This window comes from Haemorhous mexicanus, chromosome 22 (genome assembly GCF_027477595.1).
Source record: "Haemorhous mexicanus isolate bHaeMex1 chromosome 22, bHaeMex1.pri, whole genome shotgun sequence".
Lineage (NCBI taxonomy): Eukaryota > Metazoa > Chordata > Aves > Passeriformes > Fringillidae > Haemorhous > Haemorhous mexicanus.
This window is the reverse complement of record NC_082362.1, coordinates 7141380-7161299: the sequence shown is the minus strand read 5'-3', so window position 1 is coordinate 7161299 and position 19920 is coordinate 7141380. Positions and strand designations below refer to the sequence as shown.

Below are 19920 nucleotides of genomic sequence, written 5' to 3'. Positions count from 1 at the left end.
AGCCCAAGGGCTCTGAGTGCCACATTGCACCCATCAATCCTCTCTGGGCAGCATGCAGGGGGGGACACACAGGGGAAGGACTTTTGGGAGCCTCCTAATTTGTTTCAGGTTCCTTTTTCTCCCCGGGTGAGTCACACTCCTCTCCCTGGGACTTGAGAGTTCATCTTGGGATCTCATGCCATCTTTGTGTCTTTATGAGAAGGTGTGGATGATGATCCACCCTAATGGTTTCTGTTGCTGGCTGTGGCAGCATGTTTTATGACGGGTGTGGTACATTCCCATTTTCTCTGTTGTGCATGCACAGCCCCACCCGTGGCCACTCCCACCCTCCCACTGGGAATCGCCCACAGTAAGCTCTGTAATTACCTTTATTTGATCTGAGAAATGGATTTGGGAATCTTATTATTACTCAGCACACTCGTAAGCTGAGTACGTTAAAACAACAACAACAAAAAAAAACACAAAACAAAACAGGGGGGAAAAAAAACAACAACAAAAACCCCCTTTTGGATGGCTGATTCACAGCAGGGATGTGTTAAGTGCAGAAACATCAGGCACACCAAAAACCAAGTTCAGGGACTGTTAAACTTCAGTTTGCTTTAGTTTCTCTTTGGAAGAGTCAGACTGCAATAGGTGTAAACACAGAATTTCACCTGTTTGGAATTCCTAATGCCAGCAGGCAGGGCTGCCCTGAGCTTTGATTGGAGCAGATTCTGTTGGTTTTACATGGAATTAAATGGAATCAGAGCTTGTACATGTTTTACATGTTTACTCTGAGTGGTTGACACAGCCTCTGAGCTTCTCAGGAAAAAAAAAACCAATTTATGCTGCCAACAATGCAGCATTTATTTTTGGGGGAAAACTTTGAAAAGGTGGAATAAAAACCCACCCAAACGCCAAGACTAAAGCTCCTGCTCTGCCTTCAGAAGATCAAAGGCCTTTCAGCATCCCTGTAACAAGCAGCAGCTAATCCAGGCACTGACAGGAGCACAGCTGATGGGCACTGATGTGTTCTGCTGACACCTATTCCTAGGCATGCATGAGAAATGGTGCATATAAAGCAGGAAAAATGGAGGAACAGGTCGTGGAGAGGGACATTTTTTCCTAGCAGGAGCCTCTCTGTGCTCAGAGCCACAGTGCTGGTTTTCCCCACTGGTCCATACTGGTTCTCATGCTAAGGTTTACTGGGGAAACTGGGCTGAGGGTTTGCTTGGGTGAGCAGGAAGAGCTTTGGACAAGATTCTTCCTCACCAGGTTTTAAAGGAACCAAATTTGCACTGGAATCCTGAATCCAGACAGAAAATCTCTTTGCCTGGGTGGATATTTGGTCGAAAGAGAAAATAGAAGGCAAATGTGCTGGGGTGACCTTTGGGGGTCTGCTGAGATTTTGTGGGGCTTAAAGTATTCCCAGGCAACCTGGAAAAAAGAGGTTTTTCCATGAGAGAATTTGCAGGTGGTGATGTTGTTCTGAGCAGTTGTGATGAAGATGAGGTGGGAGGAACAGCAACAAAAAAAAAAAAAGATGAGGTTCAGTGATGGGGCATGAACCTGACAGGTTAAAGAGGAGTGAAAAAAACATTGGGCTGCAGTTCTGCAGCAGCTCTGATGGGAGAGATCTGCTTTAAACACATAAACCCACAGAATATTTCACGTTTCAGTGCTATGGATTCTCTGCAGTGTAAAAAAGTGACATAATTCCAGAGGTCACAGCTACAGCTGGAGCAAACACTGCTCAGGGAAAAGGGAGAGGCAGAACAAAATTGTGGGTGAAAAAATTAAATATAAAAAGGTCAAAAGCCTGATTATCCCAACATCTTGTCTCCCTTCCCAAAATTACAATGTCATTGCCATCAAGCAGAGAACTCAGATTTTAGTTTAAAGCATTGTCTTTGGGATTCCAGGAAAAGCAGGAGGGATAAAGGCTGAGGGATAAATGAGGGCCAGCTTGGAGATGAAATATGGGAAAATACAGCCTGACCTTGTTTGCAAAATGAGTAACACAGAAATATGTTAATCCTTTAGGGAGGAATAAGTGCTGGAGAGAAGGTGAGATGGAAGTTGAAATTAGGAAAACTGAAAGAAGTGGGGAGGGGGAAGGAAAAGCAATGTTATATTAAAAGTAGAGATCATGCATAAAGGCATTAAACTCCCCAGGAGTTCTGTAAGTGCTGGAAAACTCAATATTTGCTGTAAATATAAGTACAGAGGAAATTCCCAGGGGAAGAGCTGAAAATGAGGGAAAATATGAAATAGGCACAGCTGAACCCATCTGCTCCTAGAGCCCTGAGGTGCACCAGAGAACCCAAACCCTGCAGATTGTGGCCACATCATTCCTGCCCCAATTCCCCCTCTCTGCCCTCACTGCCAAATGTCCAAGGCTGGATTTTCTCCCTTTGCCTGCCCACTTCCCAAGCTCTCCCACCTCTCCTACACCCATCTCTTTCCCAGTGCCTGATTTACTCCTCCAGCCTATTTCTGTCTCACACACCCTGTGTCCTCACCATCAGCAACAGCACCAAGAACAGCTGCTTGGTCTATAATAGAATTAATTTTATTCTTCATCAACTTGAACTCTTTTGGGAAAATTCTTTGTGAAAACTGTTTGTCCTAAAAGAAAAGCAAAACAAAGTTTCTTTCCCCAGTTCTCTTCATTCCTGAGTGTTTGGAAACAAATTGTTCCAGCCAGTGTGATTTAAATGTTTCAAGCAAAACTTTTGCAAAATTTGTTTATCAGGGATGGATTTGTTCAGCCTTGTGAAATGTGAGAAGCTTTTATATTCATTTTTATTTTATTTTCATATTAATTTTATATGTATTTATTATATATAATACATACACATTATATATTATATTATTATATAATATATAAAATATGAATAGATATATTATATTTATTTTATATTCATTTTAATTTAATTTTTCTTCAGCAAAACCACAGAAATGGTGGGAACCACAGAGGAAAAATGTCAAAGTTTGTGATGTGCAGAATTTTTTTGAGGGATAAATGAACCTCTCCAGGGCTTCAGTCTTGAAAATATTTTATCAAGAGTAGCTAAGAAATGGAGACCATGATAAAAGTCTTTTCCTTGCTTCAATATCTGGACTTTTTAATGAATATCTGAAGCAATAATCTCCTTCAAGAGCTCTGTTGGTGTTCAAAACAGCATCTCTGCTTTCCACTGTTTCTGAGCAAATTCCAAATTCAGTCTTTTTTATGTCCCTGTACTGAGGGAATCCCTTCAGGCTGAGCACATCCACTGTGCTGATAACTGAGACTACAAATGTGCTTTTGCTTTTTTCTACCCCAAATTGTGGCTGATGAAAATATCTTCTGGCAAAGTATGAATAAAGGAAAATAAAAGCCAGGTTAAATAAACTAGAAAATGCAAAGGAGGAATTCGGTTCTGTGATTTTATGAGCCTTTCTCACTTACAGAAAAACAAATAAAAAATAGGGATTTTCTCTCACCACAAAACCTGAGGTAATGACACCCCTGAAATAAGGGACAGGAATTCCACAGGAACAGCAAACATCCCCAGACTGTGTGTGCAAAAACAGTTTTGCAGCAAACACTCTGAAGAAACAGTCCCTGTTTCACTGAGAAAACATCATTTAAGCAGGAATATTGAATTGTCTACAAGACCTTGAAGCTGGTACAAAATTCTTCTTAGAGATGAAAATTAGAAGCAAGAAAATGGTTGAAATGAATTAAGAATCACCCAAGTCCTGCATTTTCCTGTGTCCTTGTGCAGTTTGTGAAGCCCAAGAGATTCTTTCTGGGAGCCTCATTCCCCCCCTGAATGGGGATTTTCTCCATTCTCTCCTGAGTGGGAAAATTAACTCCTTTATTTAACAGAATCTCTAATTTTGGGGAGCAGCTGGCTCTAAAGAAGTTGAAACCATGCTCATTTCTTCTCTTAAAATATTGAATTTCAGTGATACATAAAAGATAATTAACTGATCTAAGGGGATTACCACATTAAAGGCTGAGACATAAAACTCAACCCATTCCAAAAGCTGCTCTGTTTTCTTATACATAAAAAATCATGCAAATTAAACTTTTTGTAGGGGTTTGTTTTCAACACAAAGCACAGCTGATAAAGAATATTCATTAAGGGACTAGAAATCCAGTTTTGTGTTTGTCCTGTGACAAGCAATTTCAGGAGAAAAAAGAATTGATATTTTAACATATTATTAATGATTTAAACACTCACAAATCTGTATCAAGTGTGATAATGGCAACAGCTCAACATTTTGGCTCCTCTTACAGATCTCTGTGGGTAATCAAATTCTCACTTGTTCCAGTGTTTTTATTTTCTTGGGTTTTCCAAACAACTATGGGACTAAATTTAGAATATTATGGTATTTGGGGCATTATAGAGAGTGGTGCACAACCAGAACAGGGAGTCATGGATTCAGCAGGAGAAAAAAGATGTCAACATGGGAAAGCAGAAACCTGGACAAAGAGACTTTGTGGATGTTTATTCATAAATTAATGAATGAACTTGAAATTAAAGAGCATGTCTTTATCTAAGACCCTTTTGCTTTCACATATTTGCACCCTCTGATTTAATATCTTTTCCTGCTAAACCCAGAATTTTATATTGTGGCAGCTTGTCAGTTATTAAGTGGGAAATGTGTTTTATAGCCAAGGAGATTTGTGCTTGGGGGGAGTTTTACCTGAGTTTATTGTAAAGGAATTTCTCTGTGAGTTTTTGTCAGCTTTGGCTGCTCTTTGCTGCTGAAGAGACACAAATTTCTGTGTGGAAGCAACCTCACACTTTGCTCCCTTTGTCACATTTTTTTTTGTGATAGGAGATCTCATTCCACAGTCAAAGACCATTTTCCTCCAAGGTTGGGAGCTAAAAAGTGTCTGGTTTTCATGGGCAGAGCTGAAAGTGTCTGGTATTCATAGGCAGAGCTAAAAGTGTCTGGTTTTCATGGGCAGAGCTAAAAGTGTCTGGTTTTCCAAGCCTTGATTTCCAATCAATACCAAGATCTACAGAGCAGAGCTGGAGAATTCAGGAGAGCTGGGCTGGGAGGGATTTCTGGAGAGGATCTGGGCCAGCTCTCCCAGCTCAGCTGGGTTACAGGGGAGACAAGAGCAGGAAAAGAGTTCAGAAATAAAAAGCCTGCTTATAAATAAATATAAATATAAATATAAATATAAATATAAATATATATTTATAAAATTTATAAATGAGTAAATAAACATGCCTGGTTGCTGCTGCCAGGCCCTGATGTTTGGGCATTCACATCCCCAAGGAGCCCAGCACCAAACCTGCTCCACCAGGGGAAAGGAATTCTTATGGCTTCTCTCATTTGCTTTTCTTACAGCCTCTCTTTTCTCTCTCTCCAAACTGAACAATGCCACTTGTCACTTTTCTTATTGTGATCCCTGGTGTCTCATTTTTGGGTTGGTTTTTTTGGGGGGAACTCAATGCTGCTGGAATGTGGAGTGTGCAAGACTTGCTGTTTTTATCTCATCAGGAATGCAGATGTTTGCATTGGCAGCTAAAAAGAAAGGTAAAAGCTTGACTCTCACAGGTTTCTTGTAAAGCCACAGGCAAGTATTACAGATACATCACCTGCTCATTTTTGAGAATTTGGAGATGCTCAGCTTGATTATCCATGTTGTCAATTCCATGGAGTTCACTCCTGACACTTCCCTTCCCTTTCAGTATTCACAGATTCCACATTTTCATTCTCTCTTAAATTCCACTTTGCCTTTCTTTCTTTCTTTCTCAATTTTGTTTTTACCTTAACAGTGTCTTTATGTGTGGGAAAATCTTCTATTCCTGTAGACCTGATCTTTTATATTTTTGTTGAACAGATTTTTAAGAATGGCTTTTTCTGAGGAAGCTTTCAACAATGAGGAACATCATCAGTTTTAGCCAAATTTTGCAGCTTCCTTTGCAGTCCTGTGGAGCAATTCTGCATGGATAAATCTGACTTATTTTGCCTGTTGGAAACAGTTTCCTGCTGCATTTTTGTACATCAGTGAGGAAAAGGAGCAGGTGACAGAATTATGCAGGGTTTTAGCTGAACTCTGAGTTCAGGGCACTCTCACCTCTGTGAGGATGGGCAGAAATCTAGGAAATTTTACCTTTTTTTGGGAAGAATTCATGAGTGATTTAACCATTAAAATAATTTTTTTTTTGAGGCAAAGAGCTTTTCCACACAGATATTTTATGCTGTGTGCTGAAGTGATACATACCCACAAACAGTAAATTTCCATAGATTTAAATGAGTGGTATTATTGCTCAACACCTCACAAGACTGTGTGCAGACTACCCAAAAAAATAAAATTACTTTGCATGAGTGGCTAATCTTGGGTAAGTTGGTGCTGGTTTATAATTTTTCAGTCCTTTGAAAGGTTCTTATAGAAGATGTTGGACAATAACCCTTGCTGCATGTTTCCAAAACAGAATCCAGGTGTCACAAAGCTGACCCCAAACCCATAGGGTAGAGCAGGTGCTCTCTAGACACTCTGCATTTCAAAGGAAAAAAAAAAAAAAAGAAAAAAAAAAAGAACCCATCCCAAATCTATTCCTGGGTGGAAAAGTAGGGCAAGCATTAATTACTGACCTTAAAGCACAGTGGAAAACTAACGGGGCATTGCCAAGTCAGAGGATGAGAAATGGTGGAATATTAATGATGTTTGCCTGTGATCTCACCCAGGGGAAGAATACCTGTGTTCTCACCTCCCAGAGGACAGGGCTGGGGCTTTGTCAGGTCTCCAGGTTCACTGGCCCCAATTAATTCAGCTCTGGTGAGTTTTAGAGAATCAGCTGAAATTCCTGCAGAGCTGCAGGTCTGGGAATGGGCTGGGTAGGAGAGGATTTACCAGACTGAAAGGAGGTAAATCACTCCCTGTCATCAAAGGAGAAAGGCTGAGGGAATTACAGGTGGCAGATTTAACTTTAACTCCCAGAAAAGGACAAAATTTTAAACCCACTGAACTAAGGGGGAGTCAAAAAAAAAAGGCAAAAGTAGAAAAGGACAAAATTTTGAACTCACCAAACTAAAGGGGAGGGAAGAAAAGGCAAAAGTAGAAATGATTGTGAATTTGCTAAGGAGGAATTGTCCTGGCAGTGTAGTTTCCCTGGATCTTGGCCTTGCCAGGACAGAATAATTCAGATTATACAGCTGGGTATTAGTGAGGCTGCTCTGCTTTTGCCTGTGATGTGCCCATAAGCAAGCTAAGAAAATGTATTTGAGATAAAACTCCAAGAGAGGAGGTGAAGCTGGGTGGAGCAGAGCATTAGGAGGAGTTAGAGACTGGCTGCTGTCAGAATGAAAGGCTCTTTGGAGTGGATTTCTTCAAGAGCCTGCCACTACTTGGTGTTTTCACTAATGACTTGAGTGCTAGGCTGGAGAGGAGCTCTAATCAGATTTGGAGACAAATGGGGATGGGAGGCTCTGCCTCTCTAGGTGGAGGGCAGGATTAATATTCAAAAGGAGCCAGGAAAAAGAGTCTGCAGACAGCAAAATACAGTTCAGTGGTAACTGAGCTCAGCATCCAGGCAGGAATAAGGAGCCCTGCAGACAGTGAGGGAGGAGAAAGCAGCAATTCTGCATGGGAACATCTTGGGGGCTTACAGGGCTGGGAGCTGAGCCTAAATCAGCCAGACTGGGGCATAATGGAGCAGGCAGGCAGGCTGGCAGAAATGTGTTCTGTGAGACCTGGGAGGGGAAATCCTCTTGGTCAGGTGTCAGCTGAAGGTTTGGGATTTTTGGGGATGTTTGGGCTCAGAGCATTTCAAAAGGTTGCCCTCCAGTTTGAAGTGCACAGGAGAGGAGGAAGGATGCTCAGAGCCCTGGGAATTCTGGCTTATGAGGAAAGGCTTACAGAATTGAGGCTGTTTGGTCTGGAGGAGAATTTACACTGCTCTTTTTTCCCCCCCCTCTTACTTGCTCTTCTTTGCAGCAGCTCAGGAGGACAGTGCCTGGCTGTTTAATTATTCCAGCTGGGAAAATAGTAAATTATTTCCTTCTATGAATTACTTGCATTCCTGGGAGAACAGGTTCCTGTCTAATATTTCTGGCATCCTACCATTTGCCCACAGAGGGGAATGTTGCAGGGACCTGTCCTGGCAGGTCTGTTGAACCAGCAGTTAGGAGTTTGCAGGGCAGGGATACCTACCCATTCCAGGAGTAAAGTACTGGATAGGTGTGGAAGTTGTAAGCTGACACTGGATGAGCTCCTTTGAGAGGCTCTAACAAACTGGTGAGGCAGCAGTACAGAGGGAAACAAATTGGGTTAAAATGACAGCATGTTTAACTTCATTACATGACTCTGGTGGAACCTCACCCTGGATGCTTCATTCATTTCTGAGCACTTCACCAACAGAAAGATAATAATGCTCTGCATTGCAGTGGCCCTGTCTCATCCAGACCTCTTTAAATGATTTTACATATATTTACTGAGCCTCAAAAGGCACTGCTGAGATTTCTAAAGGCTGCACAGGAATCTCTCTGCTAACCACATGTTTGGCAGCTCCCTCCAGTACTCAGCAAACATTCAGCAGGGCCCAGAGAATGCAGGATTGGTTTGAAAATGGAGGGGATTCAGGTAAAAGACATAAAATGACCTTATGGGTCATTATTTTGTTCATGGAATGCAAAAAGAGGAGCCATGCCAGATAGCTCTAAGCCCTTACATCCTGAGTAAAAGAAAGAATAATACATTCTAGCACAGTTGTTTGGAGCAGCCTGGTCTAGTGGGAGGTGTCCCTGCCCGAGGAACAAGAGGAGCTTTAAGGGTGCTTCCAATCCAAACCCTCCTGTGATTTTTATGGTTCTGTGTGGGCTCCTTAATTGCTTTTTGAAGGAATTATAGTGGCATATATTCCCCTGGGAATGGTGAATTTTTTTCTCCCCAATAGGGGGAAAAATCCAGCAAGCACAGAGCTCTGGGTCATACCCAGGTCTGAGCTCTCTTGGCATGATGGAAACAACCACTGCTGCTATCTCATGAGTGAGCAGGAGATTGGGTGCACAGAATGGGTGAAAAACCCCCCAAAATGGGCAATGTTGAGTACAGGATTTAACTGATTTTGAGGAAAACAACAGAAAACCCAGGATGTCTATCTGTCTGTCTGTGGGGTGAGGAGACAGCTGGGGAAGTAGCAGAGGCTGTGCTAATGAGGGCACGACTTGGATTTGTGCCTGAAACGTGGCAGAAGAATTAATTATTGCCCCAATGAATTATTGCCCCAATGAATTATTGCCCCAATGAATTATTGCCCCAATGAATTATTGCCCCAATGAATTATTGCCCCCATCTCAGAAGTGGCCAAGTGTCTTTGATCAGTAGGACAAGACTTTGCTTTTAGTTTCCCAAATTTTAGTGTCCAACATTCCGAGCAGCACAGCAGGGCACTGATCCCAGAGGGACTCAGGAGGGAGAGCAGCACCTCACAGCCCTGATCCTGACCCACAAATCCCTGGAATTGTTGGATGGGGAAGGACCTGAAAGCTCAAACCTCCCACCAGGGCAGGTTGTGGTGATCTACTCAGGGTAAATCACTTGGCTCTGGCACTCCCACCACGGAGAATTCCTTGGGAGCACACAGCCCTGGCTGTGCTCAGGAGGCAGCAGAGGAGGATGTGATTTGTAGCTCCCTCCTAATCTGCATTATCTCCATAATTAATCTCTTTGTCTTTGGAGCTAATGATTTTGGAGGTGCAGGAGAGCAGGGAGGTGTGTTTGACCCAAATCTCAGCTGGGGCTGGCTGAGCAAGGAGAAGGGGCAAGGCCACCACCAGCAAACCCTCTCTGCTGGGAAAAATCCACATTTCCTGTGGCTGAGGGGCTCTGAGCACCAGCTGCTGCTGCACCAGGCTTTCCTCACATCCCACCCAAAATTTCCTGACTTTTCAAGGGGCACAGGCAGCAGGAGCCAGGCTGGAGTGCTTTGCATGTGTGATTGTTTGGTTTGTAAGCAGTGTCTGTAAAAATCCTCCATGAGACACTTCAGTGTAAATACATGTGGTGGTTTTAAATTTTTTTTTTCATTTTGTTTGGGTCTATTTGAAATTTTATGCTTTTTAAAATATCAAGCATGGACTAATGCAGGACTTCTGCTTCCCAACCTATCCTGGTCACTTTAGGCTGTAACCAAGGATCAATTTGATTATAACATAAATCAATTATCAATATTTTCTGCAGGGGGCTTGGAAATTTCTGTCTCAATTTGTTTTTTTGGAGGCCCTATCTCTGCCTCCCTGTCCTTGGTCATTTACCAGCACATGAAATCAGGTTATGGGAGTGATTTCATGAGTAAAAGTAGTTCTGACACCACTTCTTGTGTGAAATACCTGGAACTTTGTGGCCAAAAATATCAGAATATTGTCATTGTTGTTAATGTTCGTTTTCCAGAAATCCTAAAAAAATTACGTTTTCTTTTAATTTCTGTTGTACAACACAAATGCTCTGAAAGGACAGAGAATTGAAAGGACATTTTCTGATCTTTTCAAATGTATTTTTGTCATTATCCTGAGCTGCAAAAAAGGAAAGCCTGTTGTGACCAGGGATGGACCTGAAGGGTTTTGCTCCATGTAGGTGAATCTTCCCTCTCTCTACACTTTCCTCTTTCAGGTCAATAAAATCAAATGTTTTCTGTGTTCCTGGCAGGTTCCTGTGCTGCACCCCCCACAGTGGCATTGAACAGATATTTCCATTTTCTCCCCAGAGTGCTGGGCTGACTCCAGTCTCTGGCACGTGGCTGCAGTAACACCCAGGAGCAGCAATGTCACACCAGGGTCTCTGCTCTTCTGCAAGCCAGGACTTTCTCACACTCTGCTTTTACACTTGAGGCTCAGATTATTCCATTTACATCACCCCTTCTTCTGCCAGTGCCCATCTCTCCCCACCAGGATAAACAATCTGCTTTAGTGGAGTATTTTCTTGGCTGAATATATCATAACTGGCTGGTAGAAAACTTCACCATCTTTTGCTCCTTCAGAAATACACTTCATCTATCCAATACTTTTTTCCTTTATGCCCATAATTAGTTATTAACAAAATAAATGAATTTTCAGCCTACACCTCACCCAGTTCAACATATCTCCTATAGTATTCAAATTAGAAACATATGATCCTGACAAAGCAAACTGAAACATTTATAAAGTCTGATTTCCCAAGATTTAATCTGCTGTCCAGGAAGGCAGGAGGGTCAAGAGTTGAATGACAGATGGTTGTTATTTATAGGTTTAGGTAATTATTGTCTTTGTAACACAAACAGTCCCTTTCTTGCTGGAAATCTAACAGGCTGAAACTAAAAAGTGAAAAGAAAGCAATATCAATAAATAAGAATTCAGCTTCTACTGGTAGTGCTCAAATTCAGCCATTCCTGCCCTCAGCACATCCTGGCTTCTCTCTGGAGGTGACTTCAGCCACCTTTCCACATGGGAAGAAATCCAAACAAAGTTTTCATCCTCTGCTACAAACCACACGAGGCAGAAGCACCAGATTTAAAAGAGCAGTAAAAACAAGCTTGGTTCCAAAACCCAGAACTTCCCAAGGTTTTGATTCACCACTGGAAAAGTTGGATAAAAAACCTTTCAAGAATTGGCGAGACCCGGGGCTTCCTGCATTTTTGTCAGCAATACTTTTCTTGGTTTGTTAATTCCCCCTGCTTGTTTTATTCCTTTCAGGAAATGAAAACACTTCCAGCTTTCTTTATAATTATGGAGCAGAAGGATTGGATTGAGCTGCACCCGAGACGAGAAAAGGCACTTTTTTTCCTTTGGGAAAAAGCCACCTCCAATCTTCCTTTCTCCCAGCACCAATGGATCCATGAACTTACCTGGATCTCCTTGGCTCCTTCTGTGCTGCTGCCTGGCAAATACCTGCAGGAGCTGCCGAGGAACAGGATGGAGGTGCTGACCTTCCCCTCCCTCAGCCTGGAGTTCTTCAAAGGCAGCCCCAGGGACTCCACATTAAATAGAGGAGCCCGGGCAGGAGAGCTCTGCTCCCCCTTCTGTTTGGCTTTCACGGCTGAGCTCTAAAAAGCTGCACGGAGGTTTCCTCTTACCTTTCTACTGAAGCACAACGGCGTGGTGCTGCTCCAGGACAGGATTAGGTCATTCAAAGAGCCCAGAGAGAGAGAGTGGAGCTCAGAGGCTCCAAAGGCTGGAAGGATCTGATCTTACATCAGGTGAGAGAAGGCAGCTGGCTGGGCAAGCCAATAATTATGATATCAGCTCTTGTTGGCCTCAGGCAGTCCTGCATTTAATAAGAATACAAATATGACTAAGCTGCTTTTTTTTTTTTTTTTTTTTTTTTTTTTTTTTGCCTCGTTCTCTTGGTAATTCCTCCGAGAAGTTGGGCAGGTATGGAGCTCTAACTGTCTGGAAAGAGAGAGCTCCCTCTCCTCCTCTCTGTTTTCCTTTTGATTTAAAACACCCATCTGTTACCGTGTTTTGCAAACCTATTATCCACCTGTGGTTATTAAAAACACTCTTTCCTGGCATGGAGCTTGCCAGGGGATCCCAAAGCCTCCAGCTCCCAGAAATAGGTGCCTTTCTTGCATTTGTTCAGCCTGAACTCTCAGCATGGAAAGAACACGTTGGAATGCCAAAACATCTTGCACTCCAGATTTTATTCCTTCCCAAAACCAGAGTGCCTTACCCAGTCATAAAACCAGGGCTAAATCAGAGGAATAGGTCAGTGTGGGCCTGATTTTGTACATGGATTTATGTGGAGAGGCCTTTTTGTGTGCAGAGAGGAGCAGGAACTGAAATGTGCAGTTGCAGGAACGAGTGTTTGCTGCCCTTACCTGGCTTTGTGCACCCTCTCCAATCCCCTGATCACACCTACTGTAATAACACTCACCTACCTCATAGGGTGTTGTGGGGATTAATTAATGTTTGTAAAGTGCTTTGAAGATGAAAAGCCCTGAATGAGTGCTAAATATAATTATCATCATTCCACAAAACAGTAGAAACATCTCCATGGCCCCCAGGTCGTTGTACAGGTACACCCATGTTTATCTCCCATGATTATGGTCAGATACTGAACCAGGTATTGAAACTTTGATAAAAATTCCCTCTCTGCTCTGGAGGATGTATTCAGATTCATGCTAAGTCCATGCTGCCCGTGAAGTGTTTTTTTGTGATACCTGTTGGAGAATGTTTTACACTGATCTGTGACAGAAAAGCTCTGCCAGGGCACCCACGTGCCACAAAAACAGGAGGAGGAAAATCCATGTTTGCACCTGTGATGGATTATCTCCTGTCATGAATTTTCCAGATTGGTTTTATTAAATCTGTCAGAGACTTCTGGTGCTAGAAATGAAGACTTTGTCAATTTATCTGCTGGATCTTCTAGTAATGTGGAGTGTTGGTGGATATGCTCTTTCCTGTCTGGAAGATCCCAAAGATAGTGCTGGGTAATGAGTTGTCTTTTCCAAGGACTTCCACGTTTGATGTTCCTCAGCTGTGAGTCTCAAGCTGCCAGGGAAGGTTCTGAGATGGCTGGCATGGCACCCCACATCTCCACTTCATTATTCCCAAATTCTGCACCACCTTTAATCTCCAGTTCCCGCTGTGATGGCTGGGACAGACAAACCTGAGATGGTTTTTGTCTGGTGATAGCCCAGAAGCAAAGGCAGCCCCTGGCCTGGCTGTCCCCCCAGGCTCCTGGGGAGCAGCTGCTGGTCCCAAAATTTGCTGTTTTAGCATCAGCCTGCTGGGTGTGCTCCCCCCAGCTGGAGTCTCAGGTCGGTTGCAGTGCAGAGATAAGAGCCTGAATGAAAGTGAACCACTGACTGGAGAGCATTATCTCTCCATGCCTGGGATGAGTATCAGGAGGAAATACCCAGAGGAAAGCAGGATGTCAGAATTTGCTGCAGATTTTCTTGTCTCTTACCAATGTGGGTCACAGCCTTGCATCAGCACCCACTTCTGTGGATGTGAGGAGCTCAGCCCAGCACTGCTTCCTGGGGTCTCTCCTTTCCAGTGGCACAAACCAGCTTTGTGGCATTTAAAATCAGTAAATTTTTTACTGTAGAGAGTTTTGTTTAAAGCAGTTTTTTCTTCAGGAGATGGAGCTGAACAACAGGAGAGATCAAGATGTGTAGATCAGAGCAACCTTGGTTTTGTCAGATCCAGACTAGACTGCAATGTGATAACTTTACATCTCTCCTTGGTCTGGGCTCTTATGGAAAGGCTGAGCTGTTGATTTGCTGTACTGGCAGCCATGCTAAACTGTTAAATTCTGTTCCCTAATCTGATATTTAATTTTAGGGGGGAAAAATTAAAATTGCAGCCATCAAAGCTGTAAAGTAAATATTCAGCAAGCGAGTCAGTGGAACCAATTCAGTGCTGACTGTGTCTGCAGCCTGAAGTAACAATGTCAGGTGGAAATGGCTCCTATCCACTTCCAGCAGAGCCCCTTGTTTTCCACAGTTTGATCCTTGTCCCAGAAGTTTTCCCTGGGCTGGTGAGGATAAGCTGAGCTCAAAGCTGTGCATGACTCCCTGTGTGCAATTCAGAGCATTTGATCAATTTTAACATTAAATATTCTTCAATTCCTTGACAGGGAAAAGCACTGCTGACCTCATTATAAACCCCTCCTGCTATTTATAATTGACAAGAACAGTCTTGTTGATCTGGAAATTTGTCAACCAGTAGTTCTCCCTATGAACTTCACTTTTTGCCCAGCCAAAGCATAAATTAATCCCTTTGATTCAATATTCCTGCTTAATTTAGCAGTGGGATAATTGCTTATTTTTAATACATTGTTTATATTTTATTATGCAGTGATGGCAGCAGTATTTGTTATCACAAATAGCTTTGTAGGCTTACAATTTTTGTATCCTAACATTTGGATGATAAGCTTAGAAAATGATTTAGGACGTAATCTAACCAGCTATTCTGCCACCATTAAATAGGAAAAGTGGCCCAGCATCTCTCCCTTGGGATCACCTGAGGGAAGACACACCTGGGTGTAACTTTACTCGTCTGCTGGGCTGCCTTTAAATAGTAGTTAGGACTTGCTTTTTATCTTCTGAGATATCCCTAGGGAATACACACCTTGGTTTAACCTACATACACTCCAGTCCATTTCTGTCCCTCAGAAGCAATCACAAGTGCATTTATCTGGCAGTTTGATGTGTGGAGAAAAACACTTTGGTTAAACTCAGCTTGGCAGTGCCAGGATCCCAAATATTTCACCAAATCAGGGAATGCTTTGGGCTGGAAGGGACCTTAAAGACCATTTGTTCCACCCCCTGCCACGAGCAGGGACACCTTCCACTAACTTGTGCCAACCTGGACTTGAACAATCCCAAGGATTTAAGAGAGTGTAGTTCTCATTCCCACTTCTTTTGGCAAAATGTATCAGTCTTTTATAGAGGAGCTGTGAGCTGGAAGAGGGAGGGATAAAATCCACCAGGGAGATCTGAATTACAGCCTCCAAATCTGGCACACCCAGAAGATGCTCTTTTGTTGGCATTTGCAGAACTTTCAGCTTGCTAATTGTTCAATCTGAAATTAAAATACAAAGAACCATCATTACACACGAAATATCATTTCCTGACTGGTGATTTAGTGCTGCCCATAAAGCACAGCATGAGCAGCAGTGTGGCAGCCACTGCAAGGTGTTATTTTGTTATTTTGGAAATGAGGCTGAGCTCAAGATGCTGTTAGACTTGACTCTGTGCCTTTCTGCTCTAGGTGAAGTTCAGGAGGGTGATCTTGACACGTGTTCCAGGCATTGTGTCACCAGCACTGGGCTTTGCTTTGCATTTTTGACAAGACTGCTCTCAGCATGCAGCTTTCAGTGCAGAAGGGAGATAATTAATTAAAGAGAGACAGAGATTGGGCTAATAATTGGGAGCAATCATCTCTGATTGCCCCCACAGGTTTATTTTGTCCCGTGCTCAGTTATTGGGTCCTTCCATATTCAGCAGCAGGACCCTGCATTGTCCCAGGGCAGCTGGAGCTGGATCCTTCTCCTGTCCTCAGGGAGGAATTCCCGTTCCTCCTTGGAGCTGATCACTGTAGAAATACACAGTTTCAGACCTCAGAACCAGGCTGGAATGCCCTGTAAGAGATCACAAACCTTCTTCTCTCCTCACAGAGCACAGTTAGTGAAGAGTTGGCAGCATTCTGTCAGCTTTCCCTTTTTTTGTTGACACTGCGCTTCAGAAAAAGCCTTTTGTGATTTTTTTTCCCCTTTTTATTTTTTTTGTTACGAGGTTAACAGAAAGGGAGCAGGCTTTCCTAGCCTGCAGCTGCTGGATAAGTGCTGGCTTGGCAGGCTGTCTCTGTTTGTTTGGTCTTATGGCTGCTGCATTTTTGGCTGCCAGGCTGTTTCCAACATCACAGAGCGAGGCTGTCGGGGGAGTTTTGGTGACACGACAAGGAAAGGAGAGATCCTGCCTTCCACCAGCTCCCAGAGCTGGGAATTGGATGGATGTCAAAGCCAGGGGTGTAGAAGAATGTGGCCAATGTCACAAGGCAATGATGGAATCCCAGCAGCCCTGCTGATATCAGAGGGGTTGTCCCTCTGTCTGTCCAGCTCTGAGCAGGACCTTCTGAAGGTCAGAGCACAGAGATTCAGAGGAGAATGCTGCTGCATCCTGGTTTAAAGGCCCTGAGGGACTGTGGGAGTTTCAAGAACATGTGGCTCTCCAAGGGGAGACCTTTGAACCACATGAGTCTTCCCAACCCACTCCTGTCACACTCCTGACTCTGGATATGTCACGCAGGTTTGGCCACTTAGTGCCCAGGCATGAGCAGGGAAATGATCACTCATCCATGACTTCATTCTGTTGTTTCTAAGGCTTGCTGCCTGCTCTTTTTATTTCCCATTTATTTTAGGCTGAGTGGTCATTTCAGAGGTGTTGAACAACCCACACCTTCCCCCAGTAATGCCCAACTTTTTGTTCTTGGGTTTGGTTTTTTTTCTGTTCCTCCTTGCTGATGCTCTGTGGTGAACACACAACATCATTTCTGGAGCTGTGGCAGAGCTCAGAAGCAGAATTAGTTTGGGAATAAGGTGTTGCTTGGAGGTTCAGATGAAAATGTTTGCAATTCACTGCACTTCACAGCCCAAGGTGAAACACTGTGCTCTGACACTGCTCCTCTGCAGCAGCAGAAGAATTTATTTGAATTGCTGGAGTGTCTCTCCACATCCTCAGCTTGCAGAGCCTCCTAAATCCCTTCCAAAAATCATGAATTCAGGAATATTGCTCTGGATTTTGCCTTGCTCAACATATTTTCTGTAGAAGTCGGGAATCCTTCAGCTAGAGATAAAACACGAAACCCTCTTGGCACCACAACCTTTAACCAAGTTTCTCTCCAGTTAGTGACATGATTGGTTCTAAACAGGATGATTAATATTTAGCCAGCTAGAAGACAGCTAACAGTGTTTTACTCCTGCCAGAGGCTTAGGCTAGCACATGATTATCTTCTTATAACTGGCTTGGCAGAAACGTGTGTGTGTGTGTTGGTTTGGTGTTTCTTTTCTTTTCTTTTTCTTTTCTTTTTTTTTTTTTTTAGCCCCTTAACCATGTCTAATAACCAGAACAACTGGTCTGTCTTCTTTCCTTCTTGGAGTGTGTGCTTGGATGTTCCTGACTGCTCCATGAGCAGCCAGTGCCAATACATGCACACCCTTCTTGTGTTTCTACACTTCCATGGAAGCTGGGGGAATGTTTTTCCCAAGATTTCTGAAGTAGCAATGGGACAAATACAGATGCATCAGCAGAACTGGGCTTTATTGCAGAAAAACGGGTTTAGGAGCACAACTCAAATTTAGCTCTCCAATCACAGAGTCCCAGGGTGGTTTGGGTTGGAAGGGACCTTAAAGATCATCTCATTCCAAGCCATTAACCAGGCTGAAATGTGAATTTCCTGGGAGCTCCTGAAGAGAACACAGTTATACCTGCAGGACTGACAGCTGTGTGATATCACCCCTCCAAGGTGTTGTCCCAAACCCTACCAGCCATGACTGGATTGATTTTGAGAGGAGAACTGGGAAGAGCTGACCTGGGACGTTGGACAGCTCTGACACACTTGGGCTTTCCTGGCCAATTATAATTCAAACACAGCCTGGGATGAATTGTTTGAGCCAGACTAGAGCAGAGCCTGGGTTTAGGGAAATAAGCAGCATGTTCAGCAGGAAGGTTAAGGAGTTTGAGCTGTCTGTGGTCAGGCTCTGAGCAGACCTCCCAGCTCCTGTGTTCAGGACTCTGGAGCCATCAGGTCAATAACCAGAATTCCCAGGTTCTCCCCATCCTGTCCAAACCATTTTCCCACCTTTCTTGGACCATCTTCATCTTCACCTTCACCCCCAATAGTGGAAAGCACAAAAACTCTGTGCTTCCTCAAAGAGCCTCTGAAATCATCCCAGAGGTATTATCTTAAAAATGAGAAAATGATTCAATGAAAGAAGGAGTGAATCACGTAAATACCCAGAGTGTTGTACCTCAGCAATGTCCCTCCCTTCTGAGTACAAAGCAAAGAACAAAAGCAGGCTGCTGCCTGGCATGGGCCCCTCCTAGATGACTTACTGGGACTGTGAAATCATCAGAAGCCTCAGAAAGAAGTGCTTAGGCAGCGTTTATAACTTGATTTTCTTCTCTTCAGTCCTCTGTGAGCGTGGACCTGCTCACTGTGTTTAGTCCAGGGATGGATGAGGAAGGCAAATATTTAATGCTCACAGAATTCTGGATGCCTTTTTCATTTTAGAAGCTGACAATGTTTTTTTTTTTAGAGCTAAAACATTGTATGGAGGAAGGGGCATAGACATTATAAGGCCATGAAAATATGAAACCACAATTTTATTGCTGAGGAGGATTTTAAACACACTCTTAGAAAACAGGCAATGTGAAATCTTGTCTGTTCAAATGGAGAGTTATAATGGGAGGTAAAAATCCTCAGCAGGCCATTAATTCCTGTCTGGCAGCCAAACCAAGATTGCTTCAGCACTTAAAGGAGCTTCAGTTAGAATGAAATATTGATCTCAGGTTGCCAGATTTAAAATTAAGTGTGTGAGGTACAAGAGTCAGAGTAATCCACTCTAGAAGGTATTCAGTGGAAAGATTCTGATTATTTCATGAAAAATCATTGTACAAAAGATGAAAAGACCCAAGGAGGATAAAAAGGAAGTAATTTCAACCCTGAGGTTTCCATTCTAAACTCAGTTAAAAATGTTTCAGCTTAAAACAAGTGTTTTGAGTTCATGTGATTCTCCACAGGTCCCGTGCAGCTCCTTAGGAAGAACAGGACCAGCTCTCCCTCACTGCCAGCCCTCTGTAAGTCCTGAGCTTGTAATGCTTTCTTCAATGGAATGGGAATACTCTGCAGCTGCTCCACACTGCTGACATGTCTTTGTCAGTGCTTTTTTCCCTTTCTCACTGCCCTCCTCAGTTGTTTTTCTGCACCGTGTGCTTTTCACTCCGGCTCTTGTGACATCAGTGGCGAATGTCTGGGAGGAATTGCCCCGGGCCAGTGTGACTTTCAAAGGATAAGACAATTTGTTCCCTTGCCAATGAACAGTTTATTACATTTCTAATTATTGTTATTAGTCTGGCAGGTGGTGCCATGCTTGATATTTTTACAACTGCCAAAGATGCAGGTACTTCTTTCATGATGAAAAAATAACCTGGGTGAGATTGAAAGGAAAACCAGGTGCTCTGCTGTTGTAGGTGCTGGATAATTCTCTGCACTAATGGGGTGCACTGGTTATTTTCAAATCTTAAGTTGAAACATCCTGACTCCTGGAAGATTTTGTTGTGAGACCAATTGTAATTAGAGTGTGTTAGCAGCCTAGGTTAGATATGGAGATTTCTCTCCCTCCCTCCCTCCTTCCCTCCCTCTCAAGTTCTTTCCTCTAATCTTTATTACTCTACTTGTTGTGCAAATTAAAGACTCATCATATTTATAAACTCAGAGTTCACGTTA

At 43.1% G+C, this 19920-nt stretch overlaps 1 protein-coding gene across 3 annotated transcripts in view; it reads right to left on the bottom strand.

Moving 5' to 3' along the window:
• FOXN1 (forkhead box N1) overlaps positions 1–12262 on the bottom strand; it is a 36430-nt gene extending 24168 nt beyond the window's left edge. For 2 of the 3 annotated variants that reach the window (XM_059866076.1, XM_059866079.1), the window contains exon 1: positions 11814–12028. The gene's annotated coding sequence lies outside the window, so the exon portion shown is untranslated. The other variant, XM_059866077.1, reaches the window with a different exon arrangement.
• Between the last annotated feature and the right edge of the window lie 7658 nt (positions 12263–19920).